Source organism: Muntiacus reevesi, chromosome 1 (assembly GCF_963930625.1).
Source record: "Muntiacus reevesi chromosome 1, mMunRee1.1, whole genome shotgun sequence".
NCBI classification, from domain to species: Eukaryota; Metazoa; Chordata; class Mammalia; order Artiodactyla; family Cervidae; genus Muntiacus; species Muntiacus reevesi.
Window position 1 is genome coordinate 231087193 of NC_089249.1, and position 15684 is coordinate 231102876.

A 15684-nucleotide genomic window follows, 5' to 3' on the forward strand; every position below is an offset into this window, starting at 1 on the left:
CTACCCTACTCTCTTTTGTTATTCCAATTTAACTTTCCCCTCAGCTTTGGTTCTTTCTTTTTCTGATATGGTTTTTCTCTGCTCTCATTATCTCCTTTTTTTTCCTCTGAGCTTTGGAGGCCGTTACACCCCACCATGGAACATTTAATTCAATACTGTCCCTTGTTGTTCCCTGTTGATGCCAATCATGTCATCCTGGCTGCTCTGTAATCATCTTGCAGGGAGTGGCCTGTCTCCTTCATTTTTCCCCCTGGAGGGTCTTGAGACCCAGCACAGAGCAGCGGCCAAAGTGGCTGATGCTGTTAATGGTCCGGAACTGTGCTGGATATTTTTCACTTGCATCATCTCATTTTTTTTCCCCAAGCCAAGATTTATTTGAGCACTAGCTATGTGCTAGGCACTGGGACCACACAGTGAATAAGGGCCTCTGTCTGCTGAGAGTCTGCAGTCTACTGGGAGGAGCTGGCCTTCAACAACGAGATCACCCAAATTGGTATCTGATGATGAACGGGGCCAAGTGCTGTGAAAGGAAAGAAGAGCTGTTGCAGGGGATTCAACCAGGAGCCTGATTTAGAAAGGGCTGGTGTTAAGTTAAAAGTTAAAACTGGAAAGAGTTACCCAAAGAAAAGATTTTCCGGGAAGCCGGTACAATGGGTGCTGAGTGGAATGGCTCAGAGTGCGAGGACCTAGATAACATTAGAGAGCCCGAGGTCCAAGCTGGAAGGACAGAGCAGGCTGCCATGGCAGGCTGGCAGATAACCTAGGGCCTGCTGAGCTTCCTAGGCCAGAGGGTATGTTGATCTCCTAAGAGCAGGAAGCATTTGTCCTCTCAGAAATCTCATGAGGTAGTTGCTATGATCAGTCCCATTTTCCAGCAAAGGAAACAGAGGCCCAGAGTGATCAAGTCGCTTGCCCAGGGTCACACAGCTGTTTGGCAGCACAGCCAGAATGTCATTGCTGCTCAATGTGGCCCAGACCCCTACCTGCCGAGTGACTAATGGCAACACTGACCACTCAAGACCCACCAGCCTCATCCTTCCCACAGGCTATTTGGAAAGGGCCCTCTAGTTAGTACTCTTCTCAAGGGAGAACCAGCCTGACACCCATCGGGCACAGAAAACCAGTTTGGCGGGAGTAAAATGTCAGCAATTTTGATGTCATAGTCAGGCGTGTATAGTGCGTGCCTTGGACACGCTGAGGACTTCCCTGGTGGCTCAGTCGGTAAAGAATCCGCCTGTAATGCAGGACCCCAGATTCGATCCCTGGATTGGGAAGATCCCCTGGAGGAGGACATGGCAATCCACTCCCGTATTCTTGCCTGGAGAATCCCATGGACAGAGGAGCCTGACGGGCTACAGTCCATGGGGTGGCAAAGAGTCGGACACGATTGAGCAACTAAGCACAGCACTGGATGCATTGCATCCCATGGTCACGTCCCTTCCCAGGCTCTGCATAGCTCAAGAGAAACTGCATTTGTTTTATTTTGTTTGTCAGAAGTCTGGGATTGTGGACCCACGTCAGGGAGGTGGTGGTTTACCGTGAGCGGATTTTCAGGAGTTTTGCTGGGATATCTTGGCTGAGAAGCCCAGGCACAAAGAGCCTGAGGAAGTCTTGTGGAGACAGGATGTGCTCAGGAATCTGAAATAGGCAGCGTTTGTCCTCACAACTCCTTGGAGTCCCCTTCAGCCTAAGACCTCCTTCCTTTCTCACCACCCCCCAGGGAGATTCAGTCTGGAGCCCCTTCCTTGGGCCTCCCTTAAAGCCTGGCTCCCATCCTGACCTCTACGGCCCCTCCCAGAACATTAAAACTTACTTAAGATGCTAATAGGTGATAATGACACCTCCCAGGGCCTGGGACCCCGGCAGTTAAGGGTGGGAATTTCAGGCACCAAATGGAGCCAGCCTTTTGGCCCCCCTCAAGTCACCCCGTCACCCCTGGGAGATAACTCCTTTTATTTCCAGAGTCTTCCATAGTTGGGAGATGTCCCCTTATCTATCGGGAGCCCCCCCACCCCCACTCCTGGTTCCGTGGTGAGGAAGGAGCCCGCAGCTCAGTGAGCCGAGGGGCCACTGGCCCGGCGAGAGGCAGGAGAGAATGAGGCAATTGATTGAGCCTCTGGGTGGCTTCCTGCCAAGGAAGGTCCCTTTGTTCACCCTGAGCCTGGCCCTTCGGCCACAACATGACCAGAGGCCCTTGGGTCAGGAGGCTCGCCCCCTTTATGGCCTTCTAATGGACCTTCCTTCCGGCCACTTGACCAAATGCCCCTGCCTGTGGAGGGGGGAGCGGCCCCATAGCTCTGCCGTTGGTCTCCCCAAGGACCCCTCCCCCTAGCCTAACCCTGTGAAAAAAACTAGCACCTCCCAGGCTGGAAGAGGAGGATGCAGCCTGTTTTCCCACGGGTTCTTTCATCTGAAGAAGCTGGAAGTTTCCGTGTCTCCCGGCCGTGAGGAGATGCCCCCATCCCCATGCCTTTCTCTATGTTGTTTAGTTAACTATCCGTTCACGGCTTCCCCGTGCTGTGTGTCTGAAACTCCAGCACCATTTAGTCAGGAGGGGTTGGCCTGCAGTTTGCATAATGCAGAAATGGTGTCAGCAGGTTCCAGGAACCACTGGGTACCCCCAAACACCACCCCCCAACAATACCGTCAGCTCACCCTGACACACCCCCCTGCCTTCTTTGTGTCCATTTACCCCCAGTGTGTACCTTGTATCCTTCCCTGCTCTTTCCTCAGAGCCACACTCTAACTTAGCACCTACTCGACTAATCTTCCAAGTGTCTCCTGCCTCCCTGAGCCGTCCTGTAAATGACTAGCATTTGTGTACCTAATCACAGCTGCTACCTCTATTGAGCCCGTACTAATGGCAGCTCACATCCTGTGACAATGTCCTGTGAGTCAAGAAGTGTACTAGAAATGTACATTAAGCTGCCAGTATTACCTCCTCTTTGCACTTGAGGAAACAGCCCAAGTCACACAGCTTGTGAGCAGCAGTCAGGATTTGAAGGCAGTCAGCCTGTGCTCATGACCGTCATTAACACGGCATTTAAAATTTTTTTTCCGAAGTGTTTATTATGAGGAAAGCCGGAGGTCCTGAGAGCATTTAAACATGAGTAGATGAAACATACTTCCTCCTGCAGCTCCCACCTCGGGGAGCTGATGATAACAGAGGTCATCTGGGAAGATGAGTAAGACAAGCCCAGAGATGACCTACTGCGGGAGAGGGCAGAGTACGTGCCGTGGTGAAGATACACAGAGGGCCTTTGGTACAGAGGATGGAGAAGCCACATCCGTTTGGGAGACTCAGGAAGTCAGGAAACGTTCCAGGGTGGAGGATGGTGTGGAAAGACAGATGGGGTTTGTGGCATGGTCCTCGGGTGAGGAAGGCCCATACTGGAGTGAGGGTGAGAGGGAATTGAAGGGCATGAGGAGGGCAGTCTGATGCTTAAAAACTGCAGAAGAATGAGAGAATCAGAGGGGAAGTAAAAGTATTCTGATTACAAGATCCAGATCCCCAAGAAGTGAGTGCAGTAGTTGAAGACCGTGCACTGCTTGGGTCTAATTTCTGCTCCAGCACTTACTTCCCAGCTCTGTAACAAGACAAATAACTCCTCCCCCATGTACCAGTTACCTCATCTGGAAAGTGGGTTTAATTCAGGGCCAGGACCAAGGTGAGGTGGCTGAGGCACTTGCCTTGAGAATAGAATTTAAGTGATGACTCATAGCCCCCACCCCACCCCTGCCAAAAGCTCAGAGATCAAGACAAATAATAATTTCATGCAATAATTTTTGAGAGTCAAAATCAATGCCAGAAATCCACAGTAAGCACACTGTCAAAAATTTAAATAATGAAGGGTCATACAGAGCCACACTGGAACCTAAAGCAAAAGGAAAAATCAGTAATATGATCCTGTTTTTAGTTAAGGTAAAGGCACTCAGCTTACCCTTGCCCTGGCCCTGATAACAATGCTAGGCTTTGGGTGGCTGCAAGGATTCCATGAGATAGACATGGTGACTGGCATGGCAACTGACCAGGGAGCATCCTGGAGAGTCTAGGAGTCCAAGGCTGGTGGTTGCGGTGACATAGAACTGTTTGAGCACCTGCTCCATAACTCTGCACCTGTGAGATTCTGGTGGGAGCCTGTTCCTTCATCTATAAATGGGGAGAGCACCTTGCTCATTAGGCTGTAGGGTAGCCTGGGATGAAAGATGGTCAGTGCTTCACCCAGGACCTGCACGTGGAGACCAAGAGTCCCCTGTGATACTCGGCAAGTGGACCTACACATCACGTAGGCTTTCTGGATGTTCTTGGCAAATTGCTGTTTGTTTGGCTTAAAAAAAAAAAAAAAAAAAAAAAAAGCAACAAAAAACCCCCTGGTTTTCATTTAATTAGATGTTGAGGTGAGGGATTTAGCTTTATCCCATGGTCCTAACCACTAAACCAGTGCCTCACTCATATTCCTCTATGGCACTTGCTTCTGTGTGCTACTCCTGACCAGGCTGGTAGGGATTGCATGCCTCCCGACTCACAGAGTCCTAATGCTCTGACTGTAGCCTGGTCCACACCTGCTACATCTCTGCAGGCCGGGAGGGGTTCTGGATTATCTGGTAGGATTATCACTTGAATGCTAGGGGGCCTTGGCCTGGCCCTTCTCTGGTGCTTTAGACCAAACCATTGTCATTCAGTGAATGTCATTAGAGTGACCCCTTTAAAATTCATCCCTGCCAGAGTCAACTTAACTGTGAAATCAGCCCAGAGCCATTTCCCATTGTGTGGCCCTCAAGGCCATCTCAGAGATAAGGTCTGACTCTCCTATACAGAAGGGTAACATGGCGCTTGCTCTACATTATGCCAGTTTCGCAGGGTAGGTCAGTCTGGACTAAAACCTGGATTCTGCTTTTTACTGGTTGTGGAACCCCAAGCAAATCTTTGCATGTCTGTAGCCTCAGTTTCCAAATTTGCAAAATGGTGCTGGTCTCTATGGCTTACCATGAGGATCAGATGGAAATTCAGTGGCTGCTTCCATGTCAGTTGTTTATCTTGACTCATTTAGAACATGAATTGAGTGAATTCACTCACTGGGCTATGTGACTAGTTCTAGATTGTACAAGGAGATACAAAGATAATATATAATCCTTCCACTTAGTCAGCCGTCACATGGAGGGGAAAAGAAACAAGAGCAAAAGATTGTATTGCAAGATAGAACTGTGAAGTGTCTGACACGATAGGCACATGATAAGTATTTGTTGAATGAATCAAAGAAAGAAAACTAGAAAGACATTAACATTCAAGAGAGACTTCCATGGGGGCAAGCAGGCAGGCTTTGTGGAAGAGACTGAATTTAAGCTGTCAATATGTCATAGTTATTAAAAGATCTTTTTAGCAGGCACCAGAGATAGAACAATATATATGACAGATAATACCCATACCTTTAAGAAGTTGACCCTTTAATGGGGAAGATGAATCATAGCAAATACTTAAGCATAACTCATAGTCACAAGTGTAAAAAGTGTTAGGCAGAGATGCTGGGGGACCTAGCATCCTATCAACTCCTGGAAGATAGGAACTGTGCTAATGTGTTTTGCTTTCTTTTCCTCTGTGCTTATGTAAGCTAGACCTGAAGGACAAAAGTTTTTAAATTTACAGATAAATTTTTAAATTTATGTCTTCTTTGGATAGGTGTTACTTATCCAAGTGGTAAGTGGTACAAAAATTGTAAATGCCAGAGTGTATAATGAAAAGTCTCTACATATCTCCCTGGCAACTGTGAAGATGGCACCTGGCCTTGGATATCATCCCAGATGTCCAGCCATGAGGAGTCACAAAAGTGGGGTCCTGCCATCCTCACTGGTCAAGACTTACCTTTCTCTTAGAGATTGTTCTAAACCAGCACATACTTTTTATGACTGATTTGTTCTGTTATAATTGGTGGACACTTGGTATGTTGTTTTCTTTTTTTCACTTAAAAGCCTTTATTATTTTTTAAAATATTTATTTATTTAACTGTGCTGGGTCTTAGTTGCAGCATGTGGAATCCCCAACCAGGAATTGAACTCAGGCTCCCTACTTTGGGAGCTCAGAGTCTTAGTCACTGGACTACCAGGAAATCCCAAGACTTCATTTTTTTAAAGAAGTTTTAGGTATACAGATAAGTGAGCAGAAACTACATACATGTTACCCCTTCCTCCCCCCAATTTTTCCTATTATTAACATTTTATATTAGTGTGGTGCATTTGTTACAATTGATGAGCCAATATTGATACATTATAATTAGTTAAAGTCCATAGTTTACATTAGGATTCACTCTGTTATACATTCTGTGGGTTTGGACAAATATATAATGGCATATGGGGCTTACCCAAGTGGCACTTGTGGTGAAGAGCCTGCCTGCCAATGCAGGAGACTTAAGAGACATAGGTTCTATCCCTGGTTTGGGAAGATCCCCTGGAAGAGGGCATGGCAACCCCCTTCAGTATTCTTGCCTGGAGAATCTCATGAACAGAGTAATCTGGCAGGCTTCGGTCCATAGGGTCGAGCAGAGTCAGTTAGACACAACCGAAGCAACTTAGCACACACATAATGACATATAGCCATAATCACAGTATCATACAGGACAGTGTCACTTCTCTAAAAGTCCCCTGTGTGTTGTCACTCTTCATCCTTCCCTTCCTCCCTGAAAACACCTGGTGAAATGTAGTTTTTTCCAATCAAAGTTATTTGTAGTTCAGCTTCACAGCCTTTGTAGCCTACTTGAGCCCTTCTTTGCAGCCTTACCTCCTGCCCATGTACTCTGGCAGCCCCATGTTACTCCTGCTCTCTGAAACATACCAGACACTAAGACATATAAGTGTCCCCTGGTCCACATTCCTGGGGGCTGCTCTTCCCAAGGGATACCCTCATATGCCACCTTCTCTCTGAAACTTTCCCTGGTCCAGTCTCACCTTCCGGCCCCCACAACATAGTCACGGTTCCTCCTCTGTGTGGTTCTTGTGTTAATTTATTCATCCATGCAACAGATATTCAAGGGAGTGCCATCCACATGCCAAGCAGGGCGCTAGCGCTAAGGATCTGGCAGGGACTTGGGCATAAAGCCCAGCTCACAGATGGCCAAAAGTTCCTTGAAGAAAATAAGACTAACTAACATGATGAAAGATGCCAGTATGGTCAGGGAAGGACTTTTGGAGGCGGTGACACTTAGGGACCAGAGGGGAGACTATTCAAGGTAGATGAAATAGCATTTGATGCAAACCTGGTGGAACATTTACCATCACTCACAGAGCTGCCTCTCCTACTCTTTGAAGGAAGGGAACAGTCCCTGGGCAAGAGGTAACCTGTGTGTGCTCAGTGACCAGCCCCAGGTCAGGGATGCAGGGGAGAACAGGGGGACGGGCTGGGCTTGTAGGGGCTCCCAGCGCACACTCCAAACCTCCCTCTCCCAGCTGGGTGCTGGCAGCTTTGTTTGCTGAAGCATTTGAGCCCTTGCTACCAAAACCCCAATTACCTGTGAGAAGGCTATTGCCTCTTTAAAGAGTTCAAAAGCCCCAGACTTTTCTTTCTTTCTTTTTTTTTTTTTTTTTTTATAAATAGCTCGTATCCTTTCACCAGCCCTTAAGACCAGGATTTATGGCCCACTTCCCCAGAAGCAGACAGACCAACAGACAGGTTACTTCCCTTGGAGTCCAGGTTCCTACAATTGTGGGATGTTCCCACTTCCTCTGCATTTTATGACCTCCTGGCTGGCTAATCCTGCAGCGGGTTACATGGGAAGGAGGTGAACTGTGGACGGCTGCAGCTGCCTGGGAAGCCAGAGGGCCACGCAGACTCAGGAAAGGGCTGGCAGGGGTGGGGAGCCAGCCAGCTCAGCCCCTTGGCCACACTGGCTCCTCTGGTTCCCAGGACCTTTCTCCAGCAAGACACCCTGAATGGAGACCTCAGCGTGATAGGTACAGGGTGGAGTCTGCCTCAGAGGGACAAACAGATAACCTTGGTTCATAATCTCAAGATCTAGTGGGGCGATGTGGCACAATTAATGAAGAGTCTCTTGTCACAAAGAAACATCCCCCTTTGACCTTTAGAACATGGGCATATTCCTTGTTGCCTTTCATTTAGTTCTTACAGGACTCCAGTGAAGTAGGTCTATGACATCCTCATGACAGACAAGGAAACTGAAGCAGAAACTAGCCCTGGTTGCACAGCCAAAATGTGACAGGTCCAGGTTCTGATCTTGGCTTCCAGTGTGAGGTTGGGTTGGGGGTGGGGGCTGTCAGAGGCAGCGAGAGCAGTGGGAGGTCAGGAGGAGGAGTGGACATTGGGACAATGGGTCAGTTTTCAAGAGACCATGAGGAGGGGCTGGATTTTCTAGGAGGGGACTTAGCATATGAAAAGGTGAAACCACTGTCAGGGCAGAGACAGGTTTGGGGAGGCACAGACTTCTGAAGATATCTCTGCAGGTCTCTTCCATTGACCTCCAGCCTCTCCTTTCCCACAGCTTTTTCTCTAGTCCTGACATCTCACCCAGAAGGGCGAGGCAGTGATCAGGAGTTGGGCTGTGAGGTTGAATCCCTTGCACCAGCCATGGGGCTTCCATTGTACCTCTCTGAGGTTGGTCTGCCCCACAACCTGATGACAGTAAGGCTGGAGTGAGCCCAGGGCTCAGCTATGAGAGCTGACACTATATTTTATACTTTCTCCCCCTCTCCCCCACCAGACAGTGCTTCTCTGTCAAATACAGCGCCTAAATTGTCATTTGCCCTGCTCAGAAACCAAGACTGAATGTGCTATTTTGGCCCTCAAGGCCCCTTGACCTTTGATCCTAAATTCCCCCCCAGTGAGACCATCTGCAGATGGTCTGAAATCCTCAAGGAATGGGGACGTACTGTGTTAATTCCCTGTGACACAGAGGAAGGAACAGTAGTTTGGGGGTCAAGAAAAACCAGTGTTCAAATCCAGGCTCTTCCAGCAGTCCCCATATGAGGGGCACCTGGCCTCTCAGAATCCAGCAGTCTTAGCTACATGGAGGGGCCTTCTTTTCTGCCAGCTGCTCTGAGAGCCCAGGACTACAAGGTGCTTCGTCTTCTGGAGCTTCGTGGGTGCTTCAGTGTGTTACCTTTCCTTCATTTCAACGATAGTCTGTTCATTCCACACCATCTCTGATTTTCCCTGTAACCAGGAGACTCACCAATAGAACTGGCACCACGCTCCCTGCACCTAGGTGGCTGGGCTTCCCAAGGGTGAACCTCAAGCCTGTCTTGCTTATCCCAGATCCTGGCCTGACAAGCAGTCAGTGCTCAGTAAGTATTTGTTGGGTGAATTAATTATTGAAGAGAAGCCCTGAGCACTGTGCTCAGTGTCCAGGAGGCATGTTTGAAACATGTGCTATGAATCTCAAAGGCCTCTGAAAGTAAGCATGAGCTTATAGAAGTTGACTCGGCAGGTACCTTCCAGCCATGGAGCCTGAACCAGTGTGCTTGCAACAGGAACGGGGATCCCTTGTGTGGGTGGCGTTCTCAGTTTGGCCCTGGTCCTTTTGGCTGGGGTCCCTCTCCCTCGGGGGAAATGAACTAACATGACACAGTGCCCCTACTTTGTCCTCTGTCCTTGGCATTTTACAGTCGTCGTCCCCTTAAACCCAACAACTGTGTAAGGTGAAAATTATGATCCCCACTTTACAGATGAGAAAATCAAGATAAAGAAAGGACAAGAAATTCATTCAGATTTCCCAGTCAGTGGGTGGTAGAGCTGTGCCAACCCCTGAGCCCATATTCTTTGGACCAACTACTCCCTCCTTCCTGCCTCCGCCCAGTGAGCCTGCTGTGGCTTTCAAACTGTGTATCTTTCGTCCTTTTCTTGGCACCCGTTTCCCAAGCTAGCAGGACCACTTTTGAAAGACCAGACCAACACATCAGAGTTTCTTTCCAGCCTCGGACAAGCCCAAACTGCTCTGTGTGCTGGGTGCTGGCAACGCTCAGCCGTGTGCTTCCGACAGTCCCCGAAGGGGGTTGAAACACAGGGCAAGTGGAAACTTCCCCCAACGTGGTGTTCAGAGATGGAATTTTTTTCTCTCTTTCCCAATTTTGAAACCGTCAGGGACCGGGGCTGCTCTCTAGACGGGACTCCTCCGGGCTGGATGATTTATTCATCAGGTGGCTTTGGTGTACACATTCTTCTGCAGGAATGTGTTGTAGAGGAAAGTAGTGATAGGAGGAGTCCCGGGCCCTTGTGTCCCCATCGGCCCGTCAACCCTCACCCAGAGGTGAACAGTGACAGTCCTCTGGCTCTGCACCCCCACCCAAGTCGGGTGCTTGGCTGCCAGAGCGATAGCATCTGGGCAGCAGGAAACAATTAGCTGCCGTTATATTATTTAGGCTGGAGCCAGAGCAAGGTTGGGGATGGGTGGGAGATTTGCAAGTTATTAGCTCTCTCCTTCCCTTTTACACACAAATGTACACAAATCCCCTGGAGCCGGGGTTGGCAAAGCCAATAGTAAGGTCAAGTTTGGTTTCCTTCCTTCCTTCTACTTTGAATGCTGGCTTTATCACTTGAATGTCAATTTGCCAAATGCCTCAGTTTCCTAATCTGTAAAATGGCAATATTTATAGTGCCTTGTGAGTTTGTTATGAGGCTCAAGTGAATGAATCCATTTTAAGTGTTTGGCACCTGGCCTGGTGCATAAAAAGGACAAACTAAGTGTAAGCTTTCACTATTACTGCTGTTGACTTAGCAAACAGTAATCATTAGCCTCCCATGTGCCGTGCCATTGTGCTGGGTGTCAGAGAGGCTTCATGCCTTCCAGTAACGTCCAACTAGTAGGAGGAGATGATGGCATATTAAATAACTAATTACAACACAGAATGGTAAGCAAAAAGACAGATGAAACATGATATTAGGACTTACATGCCAGACAATTTTTGGAGGTCATTACTTATTTCATCTAATCACAACAATCTCATGGGGCTGGAACTTTTTTTTTTTTCCTGCACTTTTTGGATGCAGGAACTGAAGTGCAGAGGAGTGAAGTCACCTACCCAAGGTCACCCAATTGTTGGAAGTAAGACTATTGAATAGGAACCAGGCAGACTCTCCCGGGTGCCAGAGTGCACCTGGCCCACCTGGGCAGGAGAGGCTGCGTGGAGAAAAAAATGTCTCAGTTGACCTGGAAGGTCCAGTAGGCCAGGAACACCAAGCAAGAGTGAGCATCGGCAGGGGGAGCAGCATCAGGGGCCCCTTCTGCTTGGGGCTTACCCTGCTGTGAAACGTTCAGTGATTGGCCAAGTTACCTTTGGCTTTAAAATGGGAGCTCCACTTAGTAATACAATGATTTGATGACTGAACAAAAGGATGTGCAGTATGTAAAGTGCCTGTCATGGTGTTAGAGTGCTTGAGTGCCCAGTCAGTTCATGTATTCATTCATTCATTCATTCATCCATCACCCAGCATGTTTTTATCAAGTTCCTACCATGAGTCAGGCACTTTCCTGGGCGTTTGGAATATAATGGTGAAAAGGACACCCTCCTCGTCCTCATAGAACTTACAGTCTAGTAGGCAAGAGAGATGACAAACAAGTAAACAATGTATGCATATGTAATATGAGAGCAGGTAGTGGTGAAATACAAAATAGGCTAAGGGGAGGCAGGAGATTGAAGGGGAACTATTTTGGACAGGGAGGTCTGCTAAGGCCTTTCTGAGGAGGTGATAATTAGGCCAAGACCTGAATGATGTGAGGGAATGACTTATACAGATGTCTGGGCAAAAGGCTTTTTGGACAAGGGACCAGCAAGTGCAAAGGCCCTGAGGCAGAGCATGCTTATTGTGAAGGAAGGTCATGTGGCAGGAAGGAAGGAAGTAAGGGAGGGGTGTTGGAGCAGATACAGTCAGGAACAGATCATGTGAAGCCTTCAGGGCCAGAGTGAGGCTTTAGATACTGTTTTAATGAATGAGACGCCACCAGGGAGGATCTGAGCAGAGGGCGGACTTCTGGCTTTGTGCTGGGTGGTGGGTATGGTCCATGACTTCCCACAACACCCAGTCTAGCAGGAAGAGATGACTCTTAGAAAACTAGTTACCAAAAAAAAAAAAAAAAAAAGAAAAGAAAACTAGTTACCATACGGCATGATGAGGGAAATGATAGACCGTACTACTAAGCCTTACTGTGTGCCAGACACTCTTTAATTTCATTTAATCTTCACAGCAGGCTCATGAGGCAGGTCCGATTATTTTCTGTCTTGTTTAGAGGCAGACTGAAGTGCAGAACAGTGAAATCACCTGTCCGAGGTCACCCAGCTGGTGAGGGTCCCCAGTCAGTTCCCTTTGACCACTGCACAGAGGGTCAGTGAACTAGAGAGGCTACAGGAGAGCGGTCGGAAAGCTGGTGCAACAATTCAGGGGAAAGAGAGGATAGGTGGCTTGGGTGGTGGTGGTGGTGACAATAGACCACATATCTGAATATAAACCAATGTGATTTGCTGCTGGAGGATCAGATACGGAGTGGGAAATCAAGAGAGATGCCAAGACCAAGCCTAAGATTTTTGGCTGGAGCTATTGGGTAAATTAAATATTTACTGAGATGGGGAAAGCTGCAGGAAGAGCATGTTGGGAGAGAAAGTCAAGGGTTTGACTTGCTTCAGATGTGTAAAAATACATGTTTACTGAATGGAGGACACTGTCTGCCGAACATCCCATATCCGCCCTTCCCACACTCTTTTATTACCTTTGAGGAGCATCTGTCGTTGAACTGATTGGAAAGTGATCTTCAGTCAAATCCTTTTCACACCGTCCACCACCCCAGGGTTCCAGAGAGAGAGAGAGAGACCCATCCCCTGTGACCTTCTCACTTTGCTTTTACACCTTTCATTTTGTTTTGGCAGCTTTGACCTGAAGAGAGCAATTTCAACTCAACTTGTGCTCAGGGTCAAGGGGAGGCATCTTGCCTTGAACTCTTTCCCTGGCTTCCCCTGGGTTCCCACCCCTAGGCATTTTTTTTTTTTTTTTGCCTATAGATTATAGTCCTGTTGGCCTTGGGATAAGGTGGAGGTGGGTTGGGGGCCTATGGGGCTAGAAAGTGTGAGTCCCCCTCACCCCTGCAGCTGTCAGAGGAAGCCTGGGTGATTCAGTGAGCGAAGGAGCTAGCATTAGGAAAGAAAATAGCATGCAGTGGAGAAATTTCTATCTGGGCCATTTGTCTGTGGCCCCCTCCCCACCATGGAGGGTGACCCTGAGGGCTGGCAGCCTCTCTTGCCTGGGAGGCGGGTGGCGACTGAATTGTGAAGAACTGGCTGTCTAGTTCATCTCCGGCCTGTTTTATTTGGGCAGTTCCTGCAGTTGACTTCCCTTTGTGGTGTGTGTGTGTATGTGCGCGCACGTCAGGCCCTGTGTGTGTGTGCACGCATGTCAGGCCCAGGTCCTGGGAGGGCCTGTGAGTGAGGACCATTTCTTTATCTTGAGGCTCAGTTCTTAGATTTCTCACTGGGTTTCAGCTCAAAGATGCTTTCCTCAGTGAGGCCTTCCCTGACTACTCTCTGGGTCATTCTCCACCAGGTCTCCCGATTTCTTTTCCCCGAAGCACTTTTTACTCTTTGAAGTGATGTTGACCATCTCTCTCGGACAGGGTCTTCATCTGTCCTTCACTCTGCTCTTGTGAGAACCATGACGGTGTTGTGGGTGACTAGCCCTGAAGCCCAGGCCTGTGCCTGCACATGTGTGGCCCGTGGTCTCCGGAGGTGATGGCAGTCCTGGGGCAGGGCCACTGCCAGGCACCGCCCCCTCCTCTCTTGGCACTCTGCTTGCTGTGTGAGAGGACCCTGTTAGGACTGTGGCACATCCATTACCCTTAGGCAGTGGGGAATCCAAGGTGAACATTAAGCTCAGCTCCCAGCATAAGGCCCGGGCAGTGATTTATGGACCCTCCACTAGAAGAGGAAGCCCCTCTGCCCCTCCTCTCCCCTCAGGACTCCTGGCCTCCAGCTCCCCGTGTTTCTCTCTGGTTCTGGGCTCTGCCTGTCTCTCCCCGCAGCCCTGTGTCTGTGATTCCCTCTGTTTTTCTCTCTCTTTCTTCTCCCCCATCCCTCTTTTTCTCCCTCTTCTCCTTTCCCTCTTTGTTCTGCCTTCTTTCATTTACTGAATTCTTCCCTCATAGCAAATGCTGGTCACACAGACCGTCACTGACCCCTTACAAGAGTCCACGTAAGACAGATTTTTATCATGCCCATTTTTCAGATGGGGAAATGCAGGCTCAGGGAGACTTGGTGACTTGTCTGTTCCCACAGCCAGTGTGTGGTCCAGCAGGGACTGGAATCCAGGTCCTCTGGTGTTTATGCTGTGTCATGGTTCTGACAGATAACCAGTGCTACCTGGTGAGAGAGAACATGGGGACCTCAGGTCCACTGCTCCAACAGGCTTCTAAGCACAGAAAGAGGAGGAGTGAGGGAGATGAGGCTCGGCAGGCTGAGGGGGTCTGGGTGGGTAGGCTGTGAGGTCATACCCTGCAGTCACCCTCCATGCACACCGTGCGTCTGAGCCCTGCCCGAGGAAAGAAGTGAGGAGCCCTTTGGGTCTCTGGCCAGGTGCTGCCTGCCAGCCAGTATGGGTTTATTTATAATCCCAAGGCCAGAGCAACTGGGGGAAGTTAGAGCTGGAAGCAGAGAGGCAGCTAAACACAGCCTCCACCAGTTCATCTGTGACAGATGTAAGTGAGAGGCTACACAGCCTCCACCAGTTCATCTGTGACAGATGTAAGTGAGAGGCTAAGTCCAGCAGATCCTTTTTTGGAGGGAAGTGAGTGGTGAGGGCAGGAATAAAATTATCTTCTTATTCAACCTACCGGTAATACGAGCTCTCCAAACTTCAGCAGGAGGATAGAATGGCGAGGATGGGTCAAGCTCAACCATGATCTTCCAGACTGCATGTTCAAGAGGAGTCTGGGACAACCTTGGAAATATCTACTCCCCAGCTCTCCTGGCAAATAGAAATAGAGAGGGAGGGAAAAAAATGCACCTAATGCATTACGCTCCAGGCCTGTCCCACTCAGGAGACCGGCGATGGTTATTTACAAGGCTGGCTTATTCATGGCCACTGAAGCTAGGAGAGGCAGGATGGAGACAGAATCTAACAAACGAGTTATTTATATCTACACCCCCCCCCCGACCTCAGAAGGAAAATTCCCATACTTAGGCATTCCTAGATGGCCTGCGACACAGGATATTTAAAGTAACAATGGGCCAAATTCCTGCTCACATTTTTGGCAGTGTGCCAGTCTGAAAGTCCGCAGGAGAGAGATTTGTTGGGGCTGTGTAGCTTTAGCGGGGTGGGGGGAAAAAAGATTGTTTCTATTTCGGGACTTATTTAAGATCTGACTTCCCCCCTCCTTCCTGGAATTACGTGGAAAACATGAATTAGAGACAACAATCCATGTAATCTACTTTGGAAGATTTTAGGAACTCTGTGGGTATCCCCATCTTGGATAAAGTGAGGATGTTAAACAAATGAATAGGACACACTTTGAAAAAACCCTTGAACTCTTCCTACATTTCTTTACCTGGGGTTGAAAATAGCCACTACCTGTGGGCAATCTAATAGCCAAACTCTGAATGCTGCAACAACTGTATGGAGCTGGATGGACACGGCTATAAAACAGTCATTGGCCCACTTAAGTTATGACCCTGTGGCATTAGTTCCAAGGAAACCACAGAAAG